At 41.4% G+C, this 5,824-nt stretch overlaps 1 protein-coding gene across 1 annotated transcript in view; it reads left to right on the top strand.

Moving 5' to 3' along the window:
- The window catches only part of Tango6 (transport and golgi organization 6 homolog), a 253,744-nt gene that overhangs the window by 178,426 nt on the left and 69,494 nt on the right, over positions 1-5,824 (top strand). The window lies entirely within an intron of this gene.

The following is a 5,824-nucleotide window of genomic DNA, read 5'->3' as shown; positions in this document are numbered from 1 at the left end:
AAAAAAAAATATCAAAAGGAAAAAGGGTAAGGCAGGTTGGGAAGACTAGCTCCTACATGTTTAAAAACTAGTCATAATTCTCAATATTTTTCTGAGATCCTTACATATATCAATTGATCCAGTTCTCACCAAGGAAACTGAGGCACACAGAAACTAAGTTGTCAAGGTCTTGAATATAAGCAGGCCTCCAAGATGTGGACAATTAGAGCTCCAGAATGCATGCTGTTAATCACTTATCTGTCATGTCTCTCAATAAGTATTTTTAGAATTGTCTTTTTGCCTTGAAACTGTAGACTATCACCATGAGAAAAGTCACAGGCAGGAAGGGTCATGCAGCTTTCCCTTAAGAGAGCTTGTTTTTGGCAGTGAAACTTCAGAAGGCATTCCCTCTGATTTGGAAAACCAGGTGTTTCCATCCCATATAATTTCTCTCTCATCTTTTTAGATGTTCTTTCTGTGTAGCAGCCCACGCTTGCCTTGTCATCAGTGCCAGAGCAGCTCCATTGGTGGACTACAAGTCTGAACATGCTTGGAGAACTTCCAGTTTTAGTGTTTCAGCCACCGAAGTCCTCCTACAGTCTGACAACTCAAGTCCATTCACATGGAGAAAGCAGGCTTTTTAGCATGGCTTTTTAGTAGTTCTTCATGTTCATTCATTCAAAAAATATTTATTGAGCCCATGCCCTGTGCCAGTTGGCCTACCACCAAGCCATATGCTAGGTGTTGGAGACCCAGCTGTGAACATAGTAAAAGCCCTATCTTCATGAACGTGACATTCTGGAGAGGAGAGATAGGCTATAAATGAATTTTTTTTAAAAAAAGAATCTATGCTGTGTCAGAGAGGTAAAGGCTAAGGAGATACATCTAGTAAGGGAAAGGGCACAAGGGGAGCTTGCTACTGTACATGACTCAGATAGGAAAGGCTTCACTGATGAGTGACATTTGAGCAGAGACCCAAAAAAGGAAGGGGTGATCCAAAACCTGCAAAGGGAACATTCCAGGGTGAGGGAGATGCAAGCATAGAGGTATTGCGGCACAGGCAGGCCTGACATGCAAGAAGCACCCAGGCCAGTATGACTTGAGACAAGTGAGTGAGAGAAAGAACCCTAGGAGTCAGCACTGGAAAAGTGGTAGTGAATGCAGAGAGAGTTAGAATGGACTCTGGTTCTTCTTCCGAGTGAGCTAAGAAGCCAGACAGAGGAATAATATGAGCTAGCTTGTTTTGGAGGATCCTGTGGCTTCTGAGACAGCTCTTTAGGTGTCTCATGAAAACTGTTGAAGCCTTGTAGTCTTAGGAATACTCACCACCAGAGTACACTGGTTTAAAAAAAAAAGGAACTTTAACTTTGAGGAAACTTGTCTTTGTAAACTGAAGGAATTCTTCATGAGCATTGGTCCTGTGCCAGGAATGCTAGAAGACGTGGTAAAGGACCCACTCTCATTCCCTACAGAAATTTTCATACACATAGACAGGACCAGAAAGATACCATGGAGCACACTCAGTGGAACATGGAGCTGGGACCATATGTCAGGCATGCCAGGGCTTCAGGAAGGTTATACTGATTAAATGCTAGCCAGGCAGAAGAAGAAGAAAAAAGTAATCTGTTTGGGTACAAAGTTGAACAAACTAGCTCCCATAGACTCCTTTCATAGGATCCAGTCTGGGGCATGAGCCCCACCTCCAGCTGTAGCACAGGAGCATCTGAAGAAAGCTGTCTTAAGGTCAGGTGGTCCAAATCTGGGCACTATCTGTGGTACTGGCTGGCAGAGAGGGAACAGAAAGGGTAGGCTCAAACCCTTCCACAGTCCTCACACTGGAAATTCAACTTTTCTTCTCTGTTGATACCAGGATTTAACCTGTTTGAAGAATATTATTATTCTGTCCCAGTTTCTCCTTGTTCTTGTCAAGATCTGTGTTGCTTAAAAACAAATTTTAAGGGCCGGCGAGATAGCTCAGCGGACTAAGCACCTGCTGAGGCAAACACAGGAACCAGAGTTTGATACCGGCACCACATGCTGCACCGGTCACCAAGTCCAGGTATGGTTGTGCGCACCTGTATTCCCAGCACTGGGGAGGCAGAAAACAGGAGAGGAGGATCAGTATGAGACCAATCTGCATAGTGAGACCCTATACCAAATACAGAAAAAAACATTTTTTTTTGGGTAGGTTCTTTCATCTTTATCACTCTGTATGAAAAGTAAATATAATTGAAGTGAACCAAAGTAAGAGGCATGTCTTCAATCCAGAGAATAAAATGTGCCCCGGGTGACAATTCTGTGGAGCAGATTGCTTTTATGCAGTGCCCAAATTCCACACCTGAGCTTGGGGGCTTGATACAAAGCTACTGCCTCTGATTCCACTTCATGATCTGAATTTGTTACCAGTTTTTCCACCATCGATGTAGGTTCCTAAGTGTCAGAGCTCATACAGGATAAGGATATGTAGACACTTGGGATGAAGACTTGGCAGATATTTTGGGAAATCCCGAGGAAGCTCAAGAAGCTGCCATGGTTTCTTTCCTGGCAGGTTGAGTGAGCTGAGCTCATAATAATTATTGGTTACACTGCTTTTGCTATTAAAGTTTCTTAGTTCACAGATGGTCTAAGTTAGCAGACAGACCAAATTTTAACAAAGGAAGCTGTAGGAAAAGGGATAAAGATACAGTTGGAAATTGAAGCCATGCTTCATGTGCGTGTGTGTGTGTGTGTGTGTGTGTGTGTGTGTGTGTAGGGTCTTATTATACAGCTCAGACTTGTAGTGATCTCCTGTTTTCAGCTTCCCTGGTGCTGGGATTACAGGCATGTGCTACCACGCCCAGACTCCATTGCCGGCTCAGTGCATCCAGGGGGTAGGGCTGGCGCATCATGCAGTGCCAGGAATCGAACCCTAGCCTCTACACTTACCTAAGTAAGCGCTTAGTCCACTGAGTTATCTCGCCAGCCCTGCATTGCTTCTTTGATACATGGCTCAACTTTGCTGCTTTCTTTCCTGGAACTTTCCAGTGTCGTTTTTGGGAAATTTTATTACTATATTATCTTCATTTTTATAATTCTGATTATTCTTGATGTATACCAGCTTTTTTTTTTTTTTTTTTTTTTGCGGAACTGGGGATTGAACTCAGGCCCTTGCGCTTGCCAGGGAAGCGCTTATTCTACTGATCCATCTCCCCAGCCCTATACCAGCTTTTTAGGGAGTGTTTTTTCCTTATTTCTGTTGGTTCCTATAAAATGTTAAATTCCTTAAACTTTGCAACATTTCCAAAGCAGCTATTACTCTTCTTCTGAGTAGCTTTCCAAAATGGATATGATTTACATGATTCAGCCAGCAAACAGAAAGCCTTCCATTGTATCATTTCTAGAATAGGTACAGTGACCCTCGGGGCAGGTGTCATAAAGATCAAACAGAATAAGTTACTGCCCCCTGGGAGGACTTACAAGTAGAGAATAGAAATATCACACCAAAAAAAGAGAGAAAGAAACATTACACCAATTCATAAATTAGTAAAAACCTTACATCATCTGCCTATCATTCACCAAGGCTTTTAGGGATGGAAGGCAATATTGAATCTGTCCTTGGGGTTGGCAGTGAGAGACTAGCTCTGGAGGGACTTGTTCAGACTATGTAGAGGGAGAAGAGCAGCCTCACATCCTCCCTGTGCCTAGTGTGAGACTAAGGACCTGCAGCAGACTGGACATGTGTGTTTGATCTAACCATAAAGAGGCTCTTTTGACCTCTGTATGGTGTCTACAAAATCATATTAAAATCCTGATGCCCTAAAAGCATTTTTCATGACCATTCTGTTTCCTAGGCTTTGGTCCTGTCCTGGTAGCACAGGAGTTTAAGGAAGGGTTATGAACCTCTTCTATTCTCAGTTCTCTTCCTGATTATCTTGGTAGCTTATTGCACCTGGACTTGGTATAATGTAGTACATGTCACTGACAGCCTATCTCTGTATCTTCAAGGCAACACAGGGGTTTAAGATTAGGCCTTGAAGGGAAAGTCATTTTCTAGTCAGGATGCTTCAGTCTGGGTATCCTGATTGTGGCACTAATACCTGACAGTCGGTGTTGGCCTTCCACTGAGAGCTGGGGAAACTGTCCCTTTTAGCATAGTGAGGCTAAACAGAAGAGGCAAAAGCAGATGCCAACAGGCTTCTAGAGCAGGAAGTCTTATTCTGCCAAAGTAGAAGCATGAGCGCCAAGCTAAACTCAAGGGAACAGGCAAAAGCTTGGGTGCCTCCGCTCATGACATGACTGAATGAGCTAAACTTTCTGGGTCAAGAAAGACTCCAACCTAGCTCCAACTTGTTTCACTGACTTCAGCTCTTACCTGTAAACACTAAGCCTGAAAGTCAAGGTAGCTATTATATTGTTGCCTGTTTGGAGGTTACCCAAGGAATTCCTCTTAAGGCTGAATTGCTTTTACTGTTAATGCCAAAGGCATAGAAGCCAATGCCGGCCTCAGAGTCAGGGTCTCAGGTCAACAGCAGATGCAGCTTACTGGGTCTTAGGAAAAACAGCTCCTGATGAGTTAAACTTGTCTGGGATTTCTCTCCCTTTGCAAGCTGCAAGTTTGTCTAATAGATGGACAACTTGATTAAATGCCAGCGTATCGCAGATGCAATTATATTTAAAAACAAACTTTTTCTTCTAATCTCTCTGCCATCACTGATTAATTAGATAACTTTGAACTATGCCCAACTGTTTGAAAGCTGTGAAAAATACAACCTGCATAGTTAAAATTTCTCTATGAGTTTATTTCCTCATTTGTGCCTGTATTCATCAGTCTTTGAACATAATATGTATTTATACATGTTTCCAAATACACAGTCTGGTTATTTTCCTATCATGGTTAGAAATCCCTATACTGCTGGCCAAAAAAAAAAAATACATGCACACAGAAAATTCAATAACAAAACCAAAAAGAAAAAAGAGAGAAAAGAAAATCCAGTAACAAGAGTATCTGAGACATCCATTGAATAATTCAGATGTACCTTTAGGTTACTGCTGCCATCAGTTTTATTTGCAAAAGTTTTTCTTGCTGGATGTGGTGGTGCACACCTGTAATCCCAGCACTCAGGAGGCTGAGGTAGGAAGGTTTTTATGTGTTGGAGGCTAGCCTAAACTACAAAACAAGACCTTGTCTCAAAAAATAAATAAATAAGGTTTTGTGTTTTTCTGTTTAAATCTTGCATGAGTGACTCAGAAAAACTTTTGTTATTGTTAATATATCTCATTATTGAGATTTCAAAATGTATTTGTGCCTAGCAAGAGCTGGGTAGTGATAGGGTACAGGATATTTAAACATGTATTTTATAATATATAATTATTAGCTGTATATTTGACCCCATATTTTGCAAGGAATTTTTAGTCTTTGTTTTTTGTTGTAACTCTTTGAAAGTAACTGAACACAAAAGACCCATCTCATGGCTGACACTGACAAAGGTACTACAATCTGAGGTACAGGATCTCAGGATAAATCCTGAGGGGATTTCACTGACCTTATCAGATCCAAAAGCTACAATTCTTGTTGCATAGGTCCTGCTTTACCTTGGTCTTAACCACCCAGCAGAAAAGTATAAAAACGAAGTATAAGAAGTAAAGCATTGCTGTTATGTTGAGCTGTAGGGGACTCAGGTCAACAATTTCTGACATTGCCAGTGAAGCGTAAGACCCAATACTATTATGGGCTACTGTACTCTTTTAGAATATTTTGTTGAGTTAACATACCTATAATATTCAAATAACGGAACTTAACAAAAAAAGGGGATACAGATGAATGTCTATTTTGTATCTGTGTATTCAAAGTGGTTAGGATAGATAT

Source organism: Octodon degus, unplaced genomic scaffold (assembly GCF_000260255.1).
Source record: "Octodon degus isolate 3935 unplaced genomic scaffold, OctDeg1.0 scaffold00011, whole genome shotgun sequence".
Classification (NCBI taxonomy): Eukaryota; Metazoa; Chordata; class Mammalia; order Rodentia; family Octodontidae; genus Octodon; species Octodon degus.
This window is presented reverse-complemented; position numbering and strand designations above follow the sequence as displayed.